Source organism: Lygodium microphyllum, chromosome 17, assembly GCF_053477565.2.
Source record: "Lygodium microphyllum isolate KBCC chromosome 17, Lygodium_microphyllum_v1.1.10, whole genome shotgun sequence".
NCBI lineage: Eukaryota > Viridiplantae > Streptophyta > Polypodiopsida > Schizaeales > Lygodiaceae > Lygodium > Lygodium microphyllum.
This window is the reverse complement of record NC_141151.1, coordinates 73,079,151-73,105,033: the sequence shown is the minus strand read 5'-3', so window position 1 is coordinate 73,105,033 and position 25,883 is coordinate 73,079,151.

Here is a 25,883-nt window from a genome sequence, read left to right as displayed (position 1 = left end):
GATACCTCTCCAATATGCATGTTTTTCCTTTCTGCAATTCCATTTTGTTGTGGGGTATGACTGCATGAATATTGCTGCTTTATGCCATGCTCCTACAGGAACCTTGCAAACTCATTTGAGAGGTACTCTCCCCCTCCATCTGACCTTAGGCATTTTATTTGCAGGCCTGTTTCTTTTTCAACCATAGCTTTAAGAGTTTTGAAATGCCCAAACACTTCACTTTTCTTTTTCATAAAATACATCCAAACTTTTCTACTATAGTCATCAATAAAAGTGACAAAATAATGACAGCCTCCAAGAGATGCAGCTTTAGTAGTCCACACATCAGAGTGGATTAATTCCAATGGCTTCTTACTCTCTTGAACATGTCTAGGAAATGGTTTCCTTGCTTGTTTTCCAAATTGGCAGGCTTTACATACCTTATGCATTTCTGCAACCTTGAATTTAGGCAATCCTGCAACAATATTTTGGGCCTGCATTGATTTAAGTTGCTGTACATTAACATGACCAATGCGTTTATGCTAGATATCAAGATCTGCAACAACACCGGTCCCATGTGCAAACATTGCTGCACTCAATTCAAGCATGTCTGCATCCAACGTAAACATTCTACCCTTCTTCTTTCCTTTTGCTATCAAGTGACCTTTATTTTTCATATCCTCAACAAAGCATCCATGAGGATTAAATCTGACCTGCAAGCCCTGCTCAACCATTTGACCAACAAAAACCAGATTCTTTGTGATATTCGGGACATGAAATACATCGGACAGGTATTTCTTTTTCTCATCCTGCATAGACAAAGGAAATTTTCCAATCTGCACAATAGGATGTGCAGTATCATCACCAGTCTCCACAAATCCTAGTTTTTCCATTTTCCTTGCATCCTCCATCCATTCTACATGACCTGTCGTGTGGTTTGATGCACCTAAGTCAACATACCATACATTGTTGCTTTCTTCTGCACTTGTCACAGAATTGTTCATGTGCTGCACCATGAACAAATGCTCATTTCTATCATCACCCTGTCTACTAGAAGATGCATAATTCCCTTGTTGCAATTTTCCATTCATGATGTCATTCTGCTTTTTATAGCAATCTTTAGCCATATGACCCATTTTACCACAGTAGTAGCATTCAACATTACTGTTTGCATTTTGGCCTCTTTGCCATCCACCACGACCTCTTTGGCTCCCCCTGCCTCTAGAGTTACCACGTCCTCCTCTATAGGACTGGTTTTCTTGAGTTTGTTGCATATTCTAATTTCTACCATGGCCTCCAGATCGGCCTCCTCTACCTCTGCCTCTACCTCTTCCAGCATTTGAGTAGAAGACAGCTTCTTTTGAAGTTCCTCCTGAAGAAGATGCACCACCATTTCTCTGCTCCTTAGAAATTAGAAGAGCAATCAACTTCTCAAAATCAGGAAATCTTTCGCGGACGGAAATGGATGTTCGAAACTGTGCATAATCCTTTCCTAGAACATTCAAGGTCACATAAACTAAATCATCATCTTCCACTGGCGACCCAATGGAAGCAAGTGCATCTGCAATCTTCTTCACCTTCATGTGGTAGTCATTGCTGCTCATATTTTCTCTTTGCACATTCTGCAACTCTTGCTTGAGCTGCATTTTCCTGGCTTGCGTATTTGTGCTATACATTTTTGACAAAGTATCCCATGCCTCCTTTGGCATACTTGCATCCTGAATATGCACAATCATAGAGTTTGAAATGCTGATAGACAGCCAATACATAACTTTCCTGGCTCTCTCATGCAATGCTTTGAATGCCTGCATTTGTTGTTGATTGGGAACATCAGGAAGAACTGGTTCTTCTTCATTTCTTGCAACAAATTCCCAATATCCTTTTCCCATAAGGAAATTCGTCATTCTAAACTTCCATGCTTGGAAGTTGTTCTTGTCAAGCTTTTCAGTGACAATCTGTGAGAGAGAATCAGACGCCATTACAAAACACTGCAAAAAATTCTGTCACTGCAAAGAACACAGGTTCAGCCTCACAAGGGCAAATCTGCAAAACTGACGAAAGTGGTATTTGACCACACAGTCACTTCCTAGTGACAATTTTGCATCAACAAGCAACAAGGATGATTCTGTAACTCCCAATGTCTCTACGCACAGGCATACGATGCAATTTCTACAGTAACTTTTCATCAACCTGTAGAACAGTGGTTGCATAGCATAAAACTCGGCCTTTTCCTGAGTGCGTGCAGAAAACTTCCGCCTCCAAAACAAGCCCCGAAATGGCCTCAAATCAAAAAAACAGGGTCGCCGAGGGCTAAAGCCCATGCACGCACCATATACTGCCCTCTTGCTTCACCGCGAACGGTGTCTCAACCTGAGACAATGCACTCTTGCAATTTTTGGCTGTGCTACCTGCAGAGATCTGCTTCCAAAATAGAAAAAATGAAAGCAACACTGCTCCTCTTACCAGAACACCGTGAGCTTGGCTTGCTTTCTTGAGCTCCTTACCACGAACAAGGCTCTGATACCATGTTAGGATTGTGGAAGAGAAGAAAGGAGTCTCACTTGTAGCTTTCTTGCTTGCACAATGGGGGAATACACACAAGGGTGGAGGCTGAAAACAGTTTTGCTCTTCTTAGTTGTGTAAGCCAAAAAGAACTCTCATACAAAGAAATAGAAGAACCCTATATATGGGTCTCAAACCAAACTCAACTAACTAAGGTGGCATACTAAGTGAGCCACAAACTAGAGTAGATAAGGATAGCTGTCATGTAGCTATTATTCATGGGCAGTGTACCAACCGCATCTGCAACTGACACATCAGTGACATAAATGCACAACGGTCACCCTGGCATATCATGAGTGGAGCTCGATATCTCAACAATCACTACTAGGACCTAGCAACCTTGACGGAGCTTCGATAGGGAAGAAAAGTCGCATGCGGAAGAAGAAGAGGTCGGAAGCTAAAATCGCACTAAAAACAAAGAGTGCTACAACTCTGCCTACTGGAAAGAAGGTCTCTCACGCAGAGGCAGAGACTTCAGCCCCTAAGATAGCCGAAAAGGGAAGTGCTAAGGTAGGGGAATACCTGCATCCGAAGCGACAATTAGAGGCCATAGAAAAAGTGAAGGAATGGGTGAAGGAGGCTCAAGAGCATCTAAAAGACGCTGAGCCCATCATAGAGGACGAGATCGATGATCTTTCCAGCATAAGCTCGCCAATCTCACCTCCTCAACCAAAGTCGGGAGAAGCAACTACACCACAAGCAGTGCCGCTAAGGCCAAGCCTTGATGCTACATGGCCACAGATCAGTCATGGCCATTGGCCAGGATAATCTAGGTTAGGAGAAAGACAAGCACCCAACAATCTCCTGACCACGTTGGTGACTACCCATGTAACACTTAGCCTGGGAGATTTGCTTAGGTAGCATCCCACCCTATGTCAAGATCTTAAGCAGTGGGTTGAAGGGTCACGAGAGCAGGTCACGGCAGACCTTCATGACCATGATGTAGAGACGCAAATACCGAGTTTGATGCTGCACTCTATGCCTAAATCCTTACATGTCAATGCCTTTTGGGAAGGTTTCAAGATGCATGCGGTCTTACCGGTTCTAGCCCTAGGTGATACAACGAGAAAGGGAATCATGGACACGGGAGCTGGGTTTAGTGTGCTTAGCCATGTGGTGCTTCAAACTCGGGAAAACCTGCCTATCGAAACTACTAGGTTTAATGTCACATTAGCAAACTGTATGAGAGTCAAGCCATTCGGGGTGCTTAAGAATTGGCCAGTGAAGATTGCAGGTGTCCAATTCTCTGTGGAATTTATAGTCATGAAGGGAGTGGAATACGATATCCTATTAGGCCAACCCTGGATGCACAACGCTAGAGTCATCGAAGATTGGGGTAACGACTTGATCTTCCTTGGCAATAGAACGGATGCGGTGAGAATAGAGATGGACACTTGGAAGACCTCACCAGTCAACTTAGATGCCATCTTTGCTATGCTCAAGGGTAACACCCAGGTCAAGAAGTCCTATTGGACCTTGACTAAGTATATCCCATGCCCAGAGGACAAGCGGGATTTGCACGTCCTTGCTACAATCGACCTGCCATTCTCATATCATGAGGCGTACGAGCAAGCCATCAAAAAAATCGGCAAGTCTAACGACACACCCTCTGTACCAGCCTGCATGATGGCAGGAACCCTTTGTGGGAAACCTAAGCGTGTCAACTTCCAAGTCCCAACCAACAAAAGGGAACTCTAGGGGATACTGGAATACTTAACGGACAAGCTAGCTAGCAATCCAGTTGCAAAATTCAAACCACTCCAGGATCTCTTAGATGAATCCAAGTGGCAATGGACGAGAGTGCATGACTTAAACCTCATGTATAACTAGGCCCTAGTTCCTAACCAATGACAAGAGATATACCAAGCCCTAGGAGATGACGAGCAGTTTGATGAAGAGGATTTTAACGACGAATACGAATATTGTGAATCCTTCACTAACGAAAGTGAGGGTAAGGTAGATACTGTGGAATACGACACTAAAGGACAAGAAATAGAGTAAATACGAGCTAACTCCAAGCCGCAGAAAAAGAGTATCTTCAGGACAGAGCGAGGAGTCATGCGCATGGAATGTGATCGTGCCTAGTTGGAACACGTAGGAGCCATAGACCTTGAGCAAGCAGGCCTAGCCCAGCCAGGAATGACATCAGTGCTTAGGATAGAGTCGTCGTCCGAACTATGCCCACCAGGGGAGACCACCTCTTCTAGCAAGGACGAGGAGTTGGACTCTGAGTCGGAGGTTAGTTGGGATAGTGATCCAGAAATCCCTAGGCTGCCCATGGCCAGACACACCAAGGGGGACCTACCCGTCCACCTAAGGCACAGACAATTAAGGAAGAAAAAGGCAAAACAACTCAAGGATACACGAACGGAAGAACAACGAAAACCGCAGGACCTCCCTAAACGATTTACGAAATTAAAAAAAGGGGATAGGGTAGTAGTTCTGATAGGTGCTAAGCATCAAGGGCAAATGAGCAAACCGATCGAGGGACCAAGGAGGTGAACCTAGCCCACGAACAGGAAACACCCCGACCAGTCTTCATCGCTGATGACTTGGCTGAGGAAGAAGAAACGAGTCTTATTGCCCTCTTGCGAGAGTACATAGACGTGCTCGCCTGGTCCTTAGAAGAGCTTAAGGGGGTAGATCCGAGTGTCGTGACTCACAACGTACCCATGATGCCAGACGTAACGTCGGTCAAGCAACGACCATACCCTATGAATCCAAAACACACTCATGCTGTCAAAGAGGAGATTGATAAGCTGATGAGAGCGGGATTCATTTACGAAATTGAACACACAGACTGGGTATCGCCCATAGTCATCGTGATGAAGAAGAATGGAAAAATCCGAGTGTGCGTCAATTACAAGAAGGTGAACGCTGCTACTAAGAGTGACAACTATCCATTGTCATACACTAAGCACATGCTTGAGAGAGTGGCAAGCAAGGAAGCCTACAGTTTTCTAGACAGCTTCTCAGGGTACAACCAGGTGCAATTGCATCCTGCGAACATGCACAAGACTGCCTTCGCCATTGAGTGGGGCATCTTTGCTTACATAGTCATGCCCTTCGGGTTGAATAATGCCCCTGCCACCTTCCAATGCCTCATGTGCACCATCTTTAAAGACATGCTTCTCAAGGAGTTGGAAGTCTTTGTCAAAGACCTCTGTGTCCACTCAACCTAGATCGAACACTTAGACAAACTCCGTGCAGTCATTGAGCGGTGTCGCTTATATCGTCTCTCCTTGAACCCCCTAAAGTGCCACTTTTGGGTAAAGCATGGATGCATCTTAGGGCACATGGTGTCAAAGAACGGGATTGCCACTCACTTCTCAAAAGTAAGGGTTATTGTTGACCTTCCACCCCCAATCAACTACAAGGGAGTTCAATGCTTCCTAGGCCATACGGGGTACTATCGGCGGTTTGTACTGAACTATGCATTGATCGCCAGACCTTTGTACAAGCTGTTGATTGTCTTCGAATGGACCGAGGCATGCCAATGAGCATATGAAGAGTTGAAAAAGACTCTAACCACAGCACCAATTCTACGAGCCCCAGATTGGACCATTACTTTCCACGTGCATATCGATGCTTCTAAGTTTGCCATGGGGGCAGTGTTGTGCCAACCTGGCGAACACAACTTAGACTATCTAGTGAGCTTTGCTAGCAGTCAACTCACTGAGACGGAAATGAACTACTCAATGACAGAAAGAGAAGGATTAGCCATGGTGTTTGCTGTGAAGAAATTTTGGCACTATCTATTGGCCACACCTTTTACCTTTTTTGTGGACCATCAAGCCCGCTCTATCTAGTAACCTTGCGCTACAGGACACATAGCTCGGTGGCTCCTTCTACTCTTGGAATTTGACTTCTCCATGGTTGTACGAAAAGAAAAACAGCACTACATGGCTGACCATATGTCACGCATTCACACGGGAGAAGCCGCTGGACAAGGCATTGTTGACGAATTACCCAACGCCCATGTATTTAACCTATCCAGCAAGAGAGATTTATTCAAGGCTGATCTAATGCCATATTGGGCAGATGACATAGTCTAAGTTCTTGAACACGGACTGCCTGATCGACTGATAGAAAAAGCCCAACTTAGGCGATTAATCCTTAAGATCTAGCCCTATCAAAGCTGTGATCGCAGGCCAACTCTATAGGCTAGGGCAAGATGGATTGATGCGCAAATGAGTATGCAAACATGAGATGCATGTTGTGCTCTCAAAGGCGTTGCAATCTCAACTGTGGTGGCCCACGCTTTTCCACGATGCAGCATGATTTGACAAGCATTGTGACAAGTGCCGACAGACAAAAGTCCTGATTCGCAAGGATCAGATGGAGTTGACCCCAATTATTGCATGACAACCCTTTGAAAAATGGAAAATTGACTTCATAGGACCCATCAGTCCTACGGCATAGTATTCACAGGCCAAGTACATCATTGTGGCCATGGACTACCTCATGAAATGGGCAGAGACAAGAGTGACACAAAAAAATGATGCTAGGACGACTGCCAAGTTCTTATGGGAGCAAGTGATCTCGCGATTCAGCTGCCCCATCGAACTGGTCAGTGACCAAGGCACGCACTTCATCAACGAAGTGATACCGCATCTCCTATCCACCTTTCTCATCATCCATCACAAATCCTCGCTATACTATCCTCAGGCAAATAGTCGAGTAGAATCCATGAATAAGATTCTTATCAATGTCCTGACCAAGGTGGTCTCAGCCTCACACAGCGACTAGGACAACAAGCTTATAACAGCTTTGTGGGCTTACCGCATAGCTTATAAAATGGTTGTCAGTCAAACCCCCTTCAGGCTAACCTATGGAACTGAAGTAGTTCTACCATTAGAATTCTTAGTTCCTAGCTTGAGAATAGCACTTCAAGAATGATGGGAAGGGAAGGAGGCATGGACGCAATGCCTGGTCGAACTCAAACGCCTCTCAGAGACTCGCCTTCTAACCACCCATGCGCTTATATGTGAGAAGGCCCGACACAAGAGTTAGTTTGACAAGCATGTCAAGCAGCGCAACTTTGACAGGGCGACTTAGTGCTCCTCTACTCAGTTAAGGGGCATAAGAAGAAATTGAAATTTAGAGGTCTTGGACCTTTCAAAGTTCATGCAATCAACCGCACAGGCAATGTCGAGCTCGAGACCTTAGACGATGAGGGCATAGGCTTCTTCAATGGTAGTCATGTCAAGAAGTACTACCCTCCCACCCATCCTTTGCACGAGTCCCCCGATGTTAGAACCACCTGTCAAGATACGAGTGGCCACAATCACTAAGATTGATGATGAGGATGAGGAAGCCGTAGAGCCCACATACCTCCATACCACAGTCACTGCAAAACAAACATGTGCTTTCAATGCTTTGATTGACGAGGGAGTAGAATTCAATGTCTTAACTCATGATCATTGGACTCAACTTGGCAGACCACCACTTCAACCCACTAATTCAAAATTAAGCCCATATGGGCCCCATTCCTACGCACTTCTCGGCAAGTGCAGAGCCACCATTTCTATCGAGTCTGAGACTGTTCCAATGATTTTTTACGTGTTGCCAAATGCTAAAAACGCAGGCATGGAGTCACTGCTGGGCCGAACTTTCAAAAAGCAGACTCACTGCAATGTTGATTACGAGTCGCAGTGCATCCACCTCGCAATAGGCAACGTTTGCATTATCACAGCTTTCAGCAACAAGGGCTGTGCGATCTCATCACTGTCCGCAATGCCACCAGTAGAAATTACCATAACCAAGTCCAAGAAGGGGGGTAGTCCGCGGCCGCCACCTCCCAGATTTCATGAATCATAGCCCATAACAGCAAAACCTAAGGCCCAACAGCCTAGATTTCAATGGCAGCCTAAGCAACCGCAACTATTGCCTAGGAGTCGATGCTCCTATCCTCATAAAACTAAAACTCTAAATCTAGGAGGCCAAGACGCAGTCACAAAAAGCGTCGCATGATCAAGCAAAGATGGGTTCCTAAAGCCCTCTTGCATACGCAAGGCTACTACGTGGGCAACAACTGGTTGTGGATCCCCAAGGCCTACACGGCAAAAGACACTACTCATCACCACCCTCAAGCTTGATCAACCCAAGTCCCATAAACCCTCCAAACCATAAGCCACAGTGCTCTCCAAAACCACAGCCATCCGACTTATCCACGCCTAAACCCAAGAGAGTCACATAAGCCTATTGGCCCAAATAACAAACTCCGTCACAAGAGTCATCACCTGACCAAGTCAATCCGACTCCCCAAATCCAACCTGAATGCAGCATTCCAACCGTCGTGGCTGCTCCTACTCCACCCATAATCCAAGCAGCCCAACCGCAGACTCGAGAACACTCCCAACTGCAACTCTTCGTTGTCACAGGCTCTAGTTCTAGCAAACCTCGACCACTCGTCGGCCTTATGCCCTTCTATGAATGCAAATCCTTTTTAGCGCTGTTGGCCACCATCCTCGCGCTGAGGACACCGGGGATGACGTGGTGGAATGCATTAAATGACTAGACATCACCTTCATATCGCTAGCACTAAGCTACGACTGCTTGGACTTAGGACTATTGGAGGAACCCTTTGCAACTAAGTTAAAACGATGCCGCGCTCCTGGGAGACCTTTGAATTCGCATTCGCAAAAGCTTCTCACTCCGCCGATACCAAGTGTGAAGTTCCAACCCTCAGAGACCCGCTCGGGACCCCCTGGGGACCCCGTCTAGGCCTCGAGGCAGCACTAGACCCATTCCATAAGTTTGCCATTTTGACCCCTCAACATGTCATGGGGCACCCCAACACGTCATGGAATGTGACACGGAACACGACACGGAACATAACACGGCACATGATTTGCCAAAGGGCCCATCTTGGGGGCTTCACGTCATATTCATAGCTTGGAAGCATTTACATGATCACCGAGGGCTCAGCAAGGGACTATGTCACGATGGGTGGGTGGAGCTATCAACGCACTACAACACGATGCCATGACCATGGGTGAGGGAGCTACAAGTTGAATTGCTCAATAGCGATATCTCCAAAGAGCAAGCCATCAAATAGCGCCTCATCACGTCATATGATCAGCGAATCACTTTTGCTATCACTAATCAAGAAATCACAACGTTATCAAAGCTCGCTAATACTGACTCCCCGTTCTTGAGGCATTGGTACACTCTTAGGCTGCAATGGGAAGTTAAAGGGTGCTGCATAATGACCAATGTTGAGCAGTGTTGTGCTATCAAAACAGTGGAATACTACCCCACATATGTCGTGCCAACCTCGTAGAGTGTTAACCACTCTTCAGCGTCGACCCATGGAAGAACACATCAAAGGAAACCCCTACCTCGATCGCTTATTGACTGAGGAAGAGTTACACATTGCTAGCCGTGTCAAATCTGGTGACTTCCTAACAGATGTTCTCACATATATCATGCAAGTGGAGATTTGACCCTTTGATCTGGACCGCAAAGCTCACTTAGAATACAACCCCCAGTTCTATGATTGGCTCCTTAACAAGTAACTTCTACACCACCATTCTAAATGCCCTTGCCCTTCTGACCCTAAATCCTAGGAAGGATTCTTCTCAAGCTGGAAGGGGAGGGGGTAAGGTGAATCAAATTAGGCCAATCAAATCAAAATTAGTGAAACACATAAACATATATTATGGAAAACGGATGGGGTAGGAAAAAGGGCATGGAAACTTTGAAGTAAAGGGCAAAAAGTCAAAGTCTGAAAATGAAAATCTACATTGGTTCTTAATGAATTCATTCAAAAAGCATAGAGTTTTTCTTTTTCAACAATTAGCAAATTACTATGTGAAAAGCACTAATGAAAATTACAGTTTATGATAGAAACATAAAATGTCGCAACAAGACCGTGCCCACCGACTCCCGTTCACGGAGGAGGAAAGAGTGTAGTATGACATATCCCTAGAAAACCGCGCCTACAATCAACTAAAGTTTCGGACTATCTAGAACATCAAAGAAGTAGTGTCGAAGGAGGAAGCAGCCAAGAGAGTCGTCGAGCAGTGCAACCTCACCAAGTACCTAGAGAAATTTGCACAAGAGCCTGACCACACGAAGTGTGTGGAGTTTCTCAAGACATACAACCCCGACTAGGAGTGTGGCACCGTGATGGTGGGAAGGGGAGAAAATGCTAAATAGGTACAGGTGCACTTGAACCTAGCCTTGGTGGAGAAGGCGTTGGGATTGGAACCGAAGATAGAGAAAAAACAGAAAAGGGATGTCTACACCATGCTGAAATGAAAAGAGAGGAGGTGCTAACCAATGACAATATCAGCATCCATGACATCCCTGATGCTGAAGCTAGGCTACAGGCAAAGCTAGTGCACGCACTCTTCTCCAGCCAGCGCTACAATGCCTTAATGCATCGAATTAGTGTGCCTGTGCTGGAGAATGTAGTAGCCCACACCTTAAATGAAGTCGACTAGAATGGGTATGTCCGCAAAACCATTGACCAGGTGGCTAAAGCAATGGCTTTGAGAAGTACGCCAGTAGGTGGAGAGTCTCCAGCTTCCAAGGCCACAGAAAGGAAGAAGGCCTCATCTAAGGTCTCATTTATCGGCTACGGAAGCATTTTGACTGCACTCATCCAAGAAGCAGTAAAAGAGATACAGAATGCAGAAGAAGAAGAAGGAGAAATGCCGGATAGGTCACCCCCTCACCAAGACAAAGAAGGGTCCACTGATAGAACCAAGACCGAGGAAGAAGGGGAGGAACAGAAAAGCAAGAGGACGACCAAGAAACCCAAGAAAAAAGCAGCCCAAAGGAAGAAAAAGGATGATGAAGGCTGCAAGAAGGAGAAAGAGGACTTGGAAAGGGCCAAAAAAGAATCCCTTAAGGAGGCCAAGGAGAGGGGGAATAAGAAGAAACAGGAAGAAGAAAAGGAAAATGAGGAATTACAAAAGGCAAAGAAGTCGTCAAAACAGGAGGGTCTAAGGAGAGAAAAAAGAAGGAAAAGGAAGAAAAAGACAAAAAGGAGGAAGAACGCCAAAAAACAGAAGCGAAAAGACGAAGAAAAGCCGCTGACAAAGAAGAGGAACTAAGAAGAAAGGAGGAAGAAGACTTGGCTGAGGCTACACGCCGTCTATCAAACAACAAAATAGGGCAGACAAATTGGGGAATCTGAGCCCGCAAAGAGAGGAAGGGCATGGTTCTAGCACACAGACCCCGGAAATCGTGCCGCCCACTATCATTGAGGGCAAGGGCAAAGCCCCAATTCACCCAATTCCTCCCCTCATGGTGCCTCCCACCAAACCAACCACCATCACCCCCAGCATTCTGACCAGTTCTAATGTTTCAAATTTCGTGGCATGGATGCAATACTTTATCAACAAAGAAATGGCCCATGGACAAAGCACCAAAACTATGGCCACAGGGCAAAAGAGGCCAGCCACTGATGCAGAATCAAGTCAAGACCCTAAACGGCAGAAGGTGGAAGCCTCGACATCACCAATCCACACAACGATGACACCATCAGCTAACTATGATGAGTATGTCGCCGAGCTACTCTCCCAATTGGAGAAAGCTAAAGAGGAACAAAAGATAGTTGTGGTTGAGTTGGCGGCTAAAAAGGAGTCAGTAGCTGCCTTCCAACTCAACAAAACTAGAATGATAGCCATGCAGAAAAGGGAGATCTCAGATCTCAAGCAAGAAGTGAAGGCTAAGGACGATAGGGAAAAGCACTCGAGGCAGCTACTAGACAATGAAACACAGGAACTTGTGAAAATGCAGAGAGAACACAAGCTCCTTATCATGCAGTATGAGGATCTCATTGCAAAAACCCCCAAAGTCAAAGCGCTTATGATTGAACTCAATGCCAAGGACGAGGAAAGAAAATAGAACATGGAGTAGCAACAGAACAAGATCAAGTTCCTGACCGATCAGCTGAACTCCAAAAAAGAAGAACAGGAGAAACTGGTCACAGAACAGGAGAAACTGGTCAGAGAACGGGAAGACCAAGAACAAAGGCTCACGAACCTGGCTCTAAGGCAAGGAGAGAGCCTAGAAGAGATGAACAAGAGAGCAGAGGAGTGGGCCATGCAGAATGAAAGAAGGGTGAAGACACTGGCACGGCGCCTTGCTCTAGTGGAAAAAGAGAATATCATTGCAAAGAACAAGGCAGAAGCCGCCCAGGTGGCCTTCGGTGCCCAACAAAAAGGCCTTTCTCAACACAATCATGGACACCACCCGCCCAGAGGAGGGAGAATCGTTGGAGGTGGCACAAAAGAAGCTTAACATTGCACGCAGAGCCCTGCATGTAGGACTGCAGATGCCACCCCAACCTACGAAGGTTAGATTGAGCCTGGAAGAGCAAAGGAAATACCTACTGCTAGCTGGCCTAACCCCCCAGGAAATAGATGCCATAGGATTTGAAGAGGGAGCACAACAAGGAGACTGGCAGGGGGAGGAATCAGAACTTGAATTCGACATGGGAAAATTCAGAGAAGATGTGATCCCACAACCCCCCTCGCCGCAGTCTCAAGAGCAACAACAGGAGGACCCATCTGCGAAGAGACAAGCCGCACTTAAAGAGAGATGCAGGAAGTTAGTCGAAGAAGCCAGGAAGCAATTAAGGGCCAAGCCAACCGTGCAGCCGTCCGCACCCCTCCCACCTTGCCCTGATGACATCCCAGCTGGATTCCGTGTAGAGCTAATGGTTTGGGAGAGGCAAGAAAAAGAAAAGGATCCATTCACCTTTATCTTTCTCTTGCCCAACAGCCTGCGGAGGGTCTTATCGCTTAAGATGATGGAGGAGGTGATCGCGATTGGTGGCCGAATAGGGAAAAAGTGGCTAGAAGAGAGAGAGAATACCCCCACCTCTTGGGGAACTGAAGAGGCCTACTACTAGCAAAACAAAGTTTTCGAAGTTCCACATACAATACAGGGCTATAAAATCCAACCCCTATGGAGGAGGCGAGTATGCAACATTAGTATGCTCGCCTGGATGGAGTTTTGTAACACACTGCCCTTCGAGACAAACAACCCCACATACATGGCATACCCTCGAAGGGTAGGTGTGGATTTTGATGCCACCCTCCACGAGCGTTACGACTTTCCCATTATCTATAACTCCAATGTAGTATCCTTCAAACATGCCCTCCTCTTTAACTCAGAAAGCCTAGATGACTCTATGACACACTTCCTCGCAAATTTCTCTTCATGCCCTAATCCAGCTTTTGTAACTACATGTAACTACCTTAGATTACTTAAGCTATTACTTAAGCAGGATCTGATTCCACAAGAGCGCGGCCTGCCTCCCCTCTTCTTCGACCTTAACGCCATTGACAGCTATGCCATGGCTCATCTAATGATGAGGGCTAGTCTCCTCCCCTCTTTTTGCCTAGCCCTCCTAGAAGACATGAATGACAACCAATTTACTAGATGCAATCACCATTTCCTCTCCACCACCTCTCTCCACGTCCACATGAATCTGAAAGGATACATGCAAAGCTACCAATTTTTGAGAAAATCCATCCGACCCCCTTCCCCTCCTCATTCAGATGAAGAGAATTAGGCCTTGGCTGTCATTCCACTATTGTAACTTCAAAAAAAAAAAAGAGTAAAAGTGAAGAAAAGAACAGCATGAAAGGAAAAGCACGAAAAACACTCTCCACTGACTAGACAACATAGCCCACTTGCAGAAGCACTTACCACCACATAAAGCACGATCACTACACCTAGGGGTTCTCAAGTTAGACGTGCTTGGTGGCTTTGGTCAGCCGGCTCCACTCCTAACCCCCTAGCCCTTTTGCTCCCCCACTTCACGCTCAGGGCACATCAAGGGCAAGACATACCTAGGGAGATAACACTCGCCTATGGTTAGACCTGTCACCCTAAGACACTTGCACCGCACCTCCCTTGGCACAAATGGGGTCCTCAAGTGTCGGACATCACCCAAGCTTGACTACGTTTAGACCCACCTCCCCTTTCCACTAGCACAAGCACAATGCACTAACACAATGAGGTAGGCACTCCCCTTAGGAACAACACCACACCTTCTCCTTTCAAGCATCACAAAAAGCAACAAACCACCAACTTCGGAGGCCCCCATCAACCACGCAATATCCATTTGGCTTCTCTGAAAAAAATCATTTCATAGCTTCCACGAGCACCTGAGTCTCCAAGTGCGCAAAGGTCTTCACCAAAATATTTGGACTTTCCAATGTATCCGCTACTTTTCAAGCACTCATGAATAAAATATTATATCCCTTCTTGTTCAAAATAGTTTTTTTTCTTTGATGATATCCTAATCTATAGTAAATCCAAGGATGAGCATTTGAAGCATATGAGAGAGGTCTTTGACACTTTATGAAGACACGCACTCTTTGCCAAGATGATGAAGTGTTCTTTCATGGAAGATGAAGTTTGAATACTTAGGTCATGTTGTGGGAGAACAAGGGATTAGAGTGGACCCCAATAAGGTAAAATGTGTCAAAGAATGGCCTACTCCTACGAATGCAACCTCTTTGAGAGGATTCCTTGGGTTGTCATCCTTCTATAGAAGGTTCATCAAGAATTATGCTCATGTGGCGGCTCCATTGACGAATAGGCTCAGAAAGGAAGCTTTCTTTTGGGACTCCATCACTGATCAAAGTTTCAATGAGCTGAAATCTCTTCTAATTTCAGCACCCATCCTTGTCATCCTTGTATGTCCGGATTTCTCTAAGGAGTTTATCATATGTATATATGCTAGTGGATGAGGAATTGGGGCTGTTTTATGTCAAGATCATGGAGTCATAGCTTATGAGAGCCGAAATCTTGATGACAAGGAGCATCAATTACATGTTTATGAGCAAGAGATATAAGCAATATTGCATGCTATCAAAAAGTGGCATCATTACATTTATGGAAGCCATTTCAAGGTCAAAAGCAATCATCATGTGCTGAAATATTTTCTTTCACAACCAAATTTATCTCCCAAGCAATGAAGATGGTTAGCTACTCTTCAAGGATATGACTTTGAAATATCTTATATGGCTGGAAAAGACAATGTGGTGGCGGATGCCTTATCAATAATGTGGGCATCTTCCATTTCAACCTGCATAAGGATTGGATCCATGATATTCAAGAGGAGTATTTTCTTGATGAATAAGCATCAAAGATGATGAAGGAATTTCAGCAAGGCAAAGGAGAAGAGTATCCAAATTTCAAATGGCACAATCGTCTTTTATGGTATCGTGGTAGAGTATTCTTGACACCACAATCTTCTTTCAAAGACTGTATCTTGCATGAGATGCACTCTTCACCCTTAACAAGATACCATGGGTTGCTCAAAACATTTGACAATATCCATAAGAGTTTCTATTGGAAGGGCATTTGGAGGGATGTTAAGGATTAGGTTATGCAATGTCTTCCGTGCCAACAAAATAAAGATTCCTCTCTTCTACCCAGTGGTTTACTTCAGCCACTTCCTATTCCTCAAGGCAAGTAGACTGATATTACAATGGATTTTATTGTGGGCTTACCTACAACAAAGCATGGGTCGAATAGAATTTATGTGGTGGTGGATCAGTTGACTAAATCAGCTCATGTTATCCCTACCAAGGCTCAATTTACAGCAAAGCAAGTGGTTGAATAGTTCATGGAATGTGTTTTTAAGCTTTATGGTATGCCATTGAAGATAGTATCTGATCATGATACTTAGTTAATGGGAAGCTTTTGGAGGAGTTTATTCACTTCTATGGGAAAAATTTTGACTCCTAGCATGGCATATCATCCCCAAACCAATGGCCAAACTGAGCGTGTCAATAAATGGTTGGAAGTCTATCTTCATCATTTTTGCCATGACACTCAAGCTTTGTGGGATCATTGGTTACATCTTGCTAAATTTTGTTATAATAATACTCATCATATGAGCATTGGCATGTCACCATTTGAAGTACTTTATGGATACAAAGTGCAAGTACCTTCAGCCCTTTTTCATGAAGATGTGAATCCACAAGCCAAGGCTGAAGTTGAGAAGATGGAAGCTCTTTTGCATCAATGCAAGGAAAACATTTAGAAGGCACAAGATGTTATGAAGGCTTATGCTGATGAAAAGCGGAGGCCTTTCAATTTTAAAGAAGGAGATTGGGTATTCCTCAAAGTGCCTAAATCTAGGTATGTTTCTCTCAAAGGCAGTCATAGTAAGTTGGCTCATCGTTACTTGGGCCTTATCAAATCCTCAAACGAGTTGGTGAGCTTGCATACAAGCTTGATTTGCCTTCTTCAACAAGGATTCATTCTACCTTCCATGTTTTCCAACTTAAGAGATATGTGGATCCATCCATAAAGGTTTTAGAAGAGTTACTTCCCATGGATGAAGATGATCTTATTATTTATGAGCCTGAAAAGGTTATTGGCAAAAGAGAAAAGGTTTTAAGGAACCATTTGCTACTAGAGTACCTTATTAAATGGCGAGGTTTGCCCATGGAGGAGTCTACCATCATCATACCTTGATTCTTTTCCATGGCTTTTGTAATAAACAGAGTAATGGCATGGCTAGATACTAGGGATTGTCCTCTACATTTCTATAGCTCATCCATTATGATTGGACATTCCTTCTTCAAGTTATGGCCATTCTTGTACAGCAACCTATTTTGGACAATTTCCAGCAGTATATTCAAATTTCATACCTATACTCCATTGATATATGAGATCTTTTCAACTTGGCGTTTCATTACAACATGGATTCATCACTTACAAGCTATTCTTGTATTCTTTCTTCATCAATTTTTCCAATTCCAACTTTGAGGACAAAGCTCTTTTAGGCCGGGATGGCTTGTAATAAAGCATAAATGCCTAGCATAAATGACTTAGTCTAGGGTAAGTATAAAAGGTGGAGGTGTAACATGTGTAGCATATTTTTTCCATTTTACAAACATTACTTGTTTGAGGTCTCAACCTCCCACCATCCAAGAGGGTGAATACTCTTGGCGACCATGCTCGCTACAACTTCTCATCATTTGATTCTCAACCAATGTTGGTAATACCATTCCTTGCCAAGCCACCTTGGCTATGGCTTCTTGGCATTTTATGTCTATTTCTTATATTTTCAATTTAAAATCTTGCTATGGAATTTAGCTTTATTACATCAGAGTCAAACATCCGAGTAGGTCAACTTAAGTGGCTTGAACGTCCGAGCACACCATCCAAGGCCTGCAATAGTGGTGGCCATTGAGCGGCGCATGAAAACACACTGAATGGCAAAAATATCCGCTTTAATGAATTGATAATCAACACTCAATGCACCCAGGGTTCTAGAGTAGTGCAACAATCAATTATAAGGAGTCAAAGCATACCTGGAAGGCTTGAATGTATCAATGGCAAAAATTGTAGGTGCTATTGCACATAGACCTATCACTCCCTATCTCTCTCTCAATAGCTCTCTCTCAATCTCACAATGAGCACATGAGCTCTCTCTTCCCCTATTTCACCTTTTGTGTTCTCTCTTTCTCCCCTCACACTTTTTTTTCCTTCCTAGACATAAAATTTTCATTTCCTTTCTTCTCTCGTTCCCCTATTTCTTGGTTATGCAGAGAGTTATCTTTTCCTTCTTTTTCCTTGTTTTTCAAACCTTAATATCTCAAATCTGATTAAAATGCACTTCTCCTACTCTAACCAATGCATAGAAAGCTTCCTAAACCTAAAATAATCCACAAAAGAGATAAAAAAGCCTCCAACTCCCTTACTTCATGCCTAACCCAAGTGTCAGTTTGGAGATGAACTCTTACTTTGTCACTCAATTTGGAACACACAAGCACTCAAGCTTGAATCTGTTGGTCCCAACAATGGAATCAAAATGTCGTTGCTCTTACGAGTAAACCACCAAGACCCACGGATTGCTTATTGCTTCAATCATTTCAAGCCAAGATCTATGGCAACCTCTCACATAGGCATGTGCATTCTTCCACACACCAATGTAGTGAGCTTACGTTCGAATCTAATCGAGCACCTCCTCACACAAATCTGTCAATAGCTCCAGAATTCAAGATGCACCCTCAAGCAAGCTCTATTTCCAAGATTCGAGCTTTGATCTCCATAGTCGTGCATGCAAAAAGGGGAAAGAGAAGAAGATGATGAAGAGAGGAGAAGAAGAGTTTCTCCACAATCCCTCACTCTCTCACACTCCCTCTCTCCTTCTCTCATGCACAAGAAGGAAGCAAGAGCAAGAAGCAAGAAGAGAAGAAGTTTGGCCACACACAAGAATGAGCTTCTTCATTCATTTCTTGACTTTTATACATGCCCTTATCCCCTCTTTGGGCAATTAGCCCCTTTTTGGTCGGCCTTTGTCCATTTCCCTACTCTCTTTTCTTCTCCTTCCTATTAGCATAGGCCTCGACCTACGCCTCTCATTCTTTACAATTTACACAAGAGAGGGCCTATCACTCTTTTACAAAATGAATTGCAATGCGCCCGGTGCTTTTCTTGCTAGCATGTTAAGGTGCACTAATTATCATGTACTTTCTTTTACATTTGAGATTTTTTCCTACACTTCATGTCTTCAAATTTTTTTGAGTGTGCCTTTCTCCTCCATCTTCCTCCTTTTTTTCACTTTTCCATCTTAGTCCTTTGAGGGTGTAACAAACTTAAAGAAAAAAAATGTCTCATATGCCTACAAATACAAATTGCATGATAACACCTTATATGTCTCGATGGTCTTATGCCTATGAATATAAACTTCTGAACTTAAAGGGTAAAAAAAATCTCTTACAAATATGCAAACACAATTCCTAGCTATTATGTACATGTTTTAGAGTTAATTTTTCACATACCCCTCTTATTATGCCATTCAAGCATGTTGAGAGTGGGATTTAAACACCAAGAAAATTCTAGATAAGTGTCGAATGATGTAAATTTAAAGAGAATTTAAAGACTTATGGAAGTAGAAGACATAGATCCGATAAATCTAAGTGGCCATGGAAGATAGGAATTCAAATTATTTCAAAAGATCAACCTTCACAATAGTTGCAAATTTTTCATAAATTTTTTGGGTGTCGGATCGAAGCAGGATAAGTTCTCAACAACAATTCAAGACTTCAAGACGGAGGCACAGAATTTTTTGAAAGTGGAAATCGGGTACCAGATGTCGGTTTGCAAGATCAAGAAGGAGGGCACCATCACGATGTTTTGTGAAAAGGAGGATTGGGGGCTGAAGAATAACCCATGGCTCTGATCATACCTATAGATTTCTCCATTTTTTTTACTCCCTATCACTGCTCTCTACTCGAACAAGAAAGAAAGAGAAGAATGGGATGAGAAATGCTTGTTCAGCATGCACCAATTGTTTCAAGATGCTGAGAGAATCAAGTAAAATATATTTTAAATGGAAAAAATAGTTTTTATGTGCCAAAATTTAAAAAAAATTACCAATGTATTTGTGGATCTATGATGGGCCTAAGGCATGAGGTTTAGCCTTAGCTTAGACCCATTTTCCATGCTATAGTGCATGATTTATTACTTTTCGAACAAGAAAATGACATGGAAACATTTTTCACACCTACCATCACATGCATAACATTAAATGATAGAGAGAGGGGGATTTATGAGTGCTAAATATAGGTTGAAATCTAATTTTTATTATGTACTTTATATACAAGACATGTTTGGTTTAAAAGTTAAAGGGTTCAGTAGCATGAGTATGCTCGATGTTATCCCCTATGCAATGTCGCAAGTTCGCTAGTAGTATGAAAATCGTGAAAAGAATTAGTTGTGCACATCCATGTTGTTGATTTGATTAAATAAAATTTTTGTACACTTGTGGGCATTCACTATTGCATTGCATTCATTACATGGTATTAGAAAAATATATTTTGGATGTATAGCACCTGCTTTTATGAATATTGACCCACGTTGAGGGTGAGAAGTCCCAAGCTATAGGGTTAGTGATCCATTTCCCTTGGGGGACTTATTCAATAAGGATTATACTTTATCATGCTTTTATGAATATTGACCCATGTTGAGGGTGTGAGGTCCCAAGCTGTAGGGTTAGTGATCCATTTCCTTTAGGGGACTTATTTAGTGAGGATTATACTTTATCTCATGCTTTTATGAATATTGACACATGTTGAGGGTGAGAAGTCCCAAGTTGTAGGGTTAGTGATCCATTTCCTTTGGGGGACTTATTTAGTGAGGATTATACTTTATCTCTTGGAATGATAGATGATAAGAGAGGACTATGTATCATTTGTGTTATATGTTTGAATGCTACATCTTGGGGCAAATCCCCAAAGGTGTAGGAGAGCCAAAGAAGTGGGTCATGGCAGTCAGCTGAGGCGTGTTATTTGTGTATGTTGCTACAAGGTGCTAGGAACCATTATGTTTGGGTACTCCCTGTGAGGAGTCATGAAGGGATCGGTTGGACTATACATGATACAAACATGTGTTTAAGTTAGGTCAGTGTGAGTAGCCTCTACATGCTCCTAATGGCCACGAGGCCGTGGGGTGTTTTGGTTGAGCATAGAGGCCGTGGCTAGAGCCTTCGAGCCAGTGTGTTGGGCCCATTTTTGGTCCCGACACATGCTAGGAACTATGCAATTGATGTGTATAGATCCTGGCATGATGGAACTTTGGCTCAACTTTGGACACTCTTATTCATTTAAGAGGCTTAATCCACAAATTATGATAGTTGTCTCTAACGTAGCATATTGTACGGATCACAAATACTAAGATTTGCTTATAGTGAGCTTGCATAGCCTCACTTTAATCATGAAAGAAGCCCTTGCAAAGCTCCATGACCTAAGAGTGTGCTTCTTTCACTCTCAACCCTCTATAATATTAGCATATAAGGAAGAAGCATGAGCAAAGGCATGAGAGAGTACTCAAGAGAAAGAAGAAGGAGGCTTCACCTACATGGTCCCACTCTCGCTCTTTCTCTCTCTCGCTCTCTCTTGCTCTCTCTCTCTCTTTCTCTCTCTCATCTATTACTATCACTCTCTCCCTCTCTCACAACAAGTGAAAATCAATAAGAATAAAACTCAAAATTTGCATAACCATGAATAGTGTGTTCTATTCTTTCTCATCCTTTAAATATAAGAGAATTAGGGTTAGGGTCTCCCCATCCCACTTGGGTATCTTGCCCTTTTGGGGTCCTTTTAGATAATCAAGGATTTGTTTATATATAAAGAAACTCTAGTCTTGATAAAGAATAAATTGGATGTGGGATGCTAATTACTAGGTACAATTTTCACGAGAGGACTCCAACTCTTATAAAAATAATAGCACAGTGTTACAAAAATTATCAAATTTTCAAAAAAATTAGGCCTTTTTATTTATCTTTCTTCTTGCTATTAAGAAGAGTGCTATAATCAAAAGATCTTGACTAGTTTGGAGTTTGAAGAAGTCCCTTTGGTGCAGCTTGAAGGAATCTGAATGGTTAGGTGTGAGTACCCTCTTACATGCTCCTACTAGTCTACCTCTGCCTTGGCTAGATACTCCCACAAAACTACCATACCATTGCATGTTGCACTAGCACCTCTAGCATAGCCATCAATCCTAACTATTGGAGTCAGAGTATGGACAATATCAAGTTTTAGATTGGAGTTGGAGCCAATAGATCAAATCGACCAATCATTGAGTCTGATGTGTGGAGGGTTGCTATGAACTATGGATATGTTTGCTAGTTCAGTTCAAACTAGATTTATTCAAACATTAGGTAAGAGATCCACATCAAAGAACTATGCCCCCAACAATCATGAGTAAAACACCACTTGTTGGCTGCAATTTAAAACATATGAGCACCACCTCTTGTCTATAATCTAAAACGTATGATGGGTTGCAAAGGTTGGTGATAGTCCTACCTTTGACAAGACCTTCATACATATTGCAAACTATGATGAAACCATCTTCATATTGCTGCCTAGTATCAACAAAATTAGAAAAGAAGGCCAAGACCAAGGACCACTGCCATGTTGCTACAATAAGTTACCAAGGAAAATGCAATTTATTGTAGCCCAAAGTTTGAAGGAACATGAATGGTGGTCACCAAGTGTTATTGGGACCAAATGTAATCAACAAAAGAGTTATTCACCACATACAAACCTGAGACAAGGAATTGCAAATATTGATTATTATTATTAGTAAATTGTACAATGAGTATAAAATAGTAATGAGAAATATAGACTATAACCATTAATACTTAGAACACACAGAGCACATTGCCACACACAAACGATTGCTCATTCATCATTGCTCACAAGAATATGAGAATGAATACATAGTGCACTGTAAAATTTACACGACATAGTGAACAAAATCTGAGAAACAAATAGAGAGTACACGATAGATAAGAGGAGAATTTAAAAAAATTCTTTAGCTCCAAACAACTGATATAAAGATGGCTATATCCGTCCGTGCACTTCCAACGTGAAGCTTAGATGGTGATCTAGATAGAAGATAGGTGAAGAGCTTAAGGCTAGCTGGAACAACTCTAACTAGGTGAAAGATAGATTATGGATGGCTATGAAGGGTTTTACTTTTATAGCCCATGAAGGTAGCTAGGTCAGCCTAACCGACCTACCATATGAGCCTCCACTAGGTCAGCCAGAGAAGGTTCCAGGCCCATTACCATCGGGCTGGGGGTGCTGCTCTTGGACCCCTGCCAAGGGGGACCACTAGTACCCCTGGGACCCCCCAGTCAAGGTCTCTTCCACGGCCCCTAGACCCCAAAATAGGGACCCTTGATAACTCCCTTACTCCGCAACTCAATGCAACGTGCCTCAAGTTGCTACCATCTTAATTATTCAGTCTAACCCAAAGATTAGATCCACAACAGTCACCTTTTTTCCATCTGGTCACATAGACCTTATTTGACATACAAGTCAGGACACCCGGGCTCACATATGGCTTCTCCTCATAATGGGGGCCTTACAACTTTGAGCACCATGGATCATTGGTGGCACCTTATGAGGGTGGGGCATTTAGCATATCTAACAACCCCCCTCCTCAATGTCCACCCATAGGTGAACTATCTTCTCTGCCGATTCTCTAAAGAAGCAGATCTTTTGTAAGTGCTTTGGTGAAGATATCCACTCCATTCTCCTCTATTGGATAGTAGACCAGTTCCACTATCCCATCCTTGATCAAATCATAGTGATACTAGATCTCTATATGTTTGGTGCATGCATGAAACACTGAATTTTTGGCAATGGCGATGCAACTCCAATTGTCACATCTCAACATATTTCGTTCTTCATCTTGCACTCCCATATGCCATAGGATCATTCTCAACCATTTTGCTTCACATGTAGTACAACAAGTTGCCTTGTATTGTGCTTCTTTGGTAGAAGATAGTGCCACTGTTGGCTACTTCTTACTAATCCAAGATAAAATTCTTGAATCCAAAGAGAAAAAATAACTAGAAATTGACTTCCTAGAATCACTATGTCCTGCCCAATTTGAGTCACAGTTAGCCACAAAAGAAGTTCTAGAAATGTATGTGATACCATAGTCAAGAGTTTCCTTCAAGTATATGAGCACCTACATCCCAACTTTCCAAAGACTCTCATGAGGCTTGTTTGAGAACTTGCTCAAAACACCAACAGAAAAATGGATATATGGTCTGGTGTTACACAAGTAGATCAAACTATTGACCAATCTCCTATACCTCCCAATGTCTACTAGTGTTGATGTATCCTCAACGGATAACTTTGCATTCACCTCCATAGGTGTAGCTATCTCCTTGCACTCAGTCATGCCAAATGCCTTCAAGGTCTCCTTCTTCTAAGAGATGAAGATCTTTCCTGGCCCTTGCAAGACCTCAATCCCCAAACAATAGTGTAGCAAGCCCAAGTGTATCATTTCAAACTCAGAACTCAAAGCCTTTCGAGTTTGGTTGATCATATCTTCATAGTCACATGTAATAAGAAGGTTGTCCACATATAAGACAATCACTACAGACTTTTTACCATCCCTGTAAACATACAAATTAGCATCTTAGGCACATCTTTTGAATTTTAATCTTAAAAAGACCTTATCTATCCATTGGTACCATGCTCTAGGGGCTTGCTTCAGCCCATACAATGCCTTCTTTAGCTTACACACTTTGTTCTCACAATGGGGGACCTCAAACCCTCCTGGTGTTTGAGCCACGTACGCCTCCTCCTTGCGGTCACCATTTAAGAACGGTGACTTAACATCCATTTGGTAAACTAGCCATTGCTTGTGGGTGTCACTGCAAGTGTTGTGTGAATAATGGTCATTCTGGCAATTTGAGCAAATGACTCATACCCTTCAACTTGTGAAAATACCTAGGCAACCACTTTGGCTTTGTACTTTTCTAAGCTATCATCAGCCTTGTACTTTACCTTCCAGGTCAACTTGGTGCCAATAACATTTTGCTTTGCTCGTTGATCCACTAGCTCCCAAGTATCATTCTTCATTATGCTCTCATACTGGGCTTGCATAGCTGCCTTCCATGCTAGATCTGCAAGTGCTTCTTCTAATTCAGTTGGCTCTTTACTTTTCTCATAATCTCAGCCATCAAATCCATATTATTTATGTGAGCAAATGCCCTCCTTTTCTCCTCAATTATCTAAGACCTCGTTGGTCCCATCTCCGCCGTCTACCTTCTCCTCAACAAATGTAGGCATAAGATTATTGTGGTCATAGAGCTACTTCACCCAACACGGCAATGGCTTTTCTGGTGGGGTGATGTTAGGTTGGTGAACTGTTTCCTCATCATTTGAAGATGATGCTTTCTCCTCCTTAAGGATAGGGACAACTCTCAGGACAAGTTCATAGTGGACTACTTCTTCACTTGATAATAAAGTGGAACAACTTGCCTTCTCCTCCTCCATTGTATGCAACTGCTCCTTGAACACCACATCATTGTTTGCGATGATCCTTTTTGCCTCTTGGTCATATAATTTGTAAGCCTTCTGCTCATCACTATAATCCAAGAAGATACATTTTTTGCTTTTTTATTTTAACTTGCTTCTCTTCTCATCTGGAACATATTCTTAAATTCTAAAATGTGAGACAGATGGTTTCTTACCAATGTAAGCCTCATGAGATGTTTTTCCCTTGAGATCCTTTATGTAGCTCCGATTTAGAATGTAGACTATAGTATTAATAGCTTCAGACCAAAAATGGTTAGGCAATCCCTTGCCCTTTAGCATACATCTTCCATGACACCATTCTGCTGAGAAGTTTGAGGCATTGTCAATTGATGCTTGATCCCTTTGCTCTTGCAAAAGTCTTCAAACACCTTTAAGTTGAACTCTCCACCACCATTTGTTCTAAATTTCTTCACACTTTTCCCTGTTTCATTATTAATAAGTTTTAGCCATTCTTTAAACTTACCAAAAGCTTGAGCCTTATGATGAAGGAAGTATACCCACATC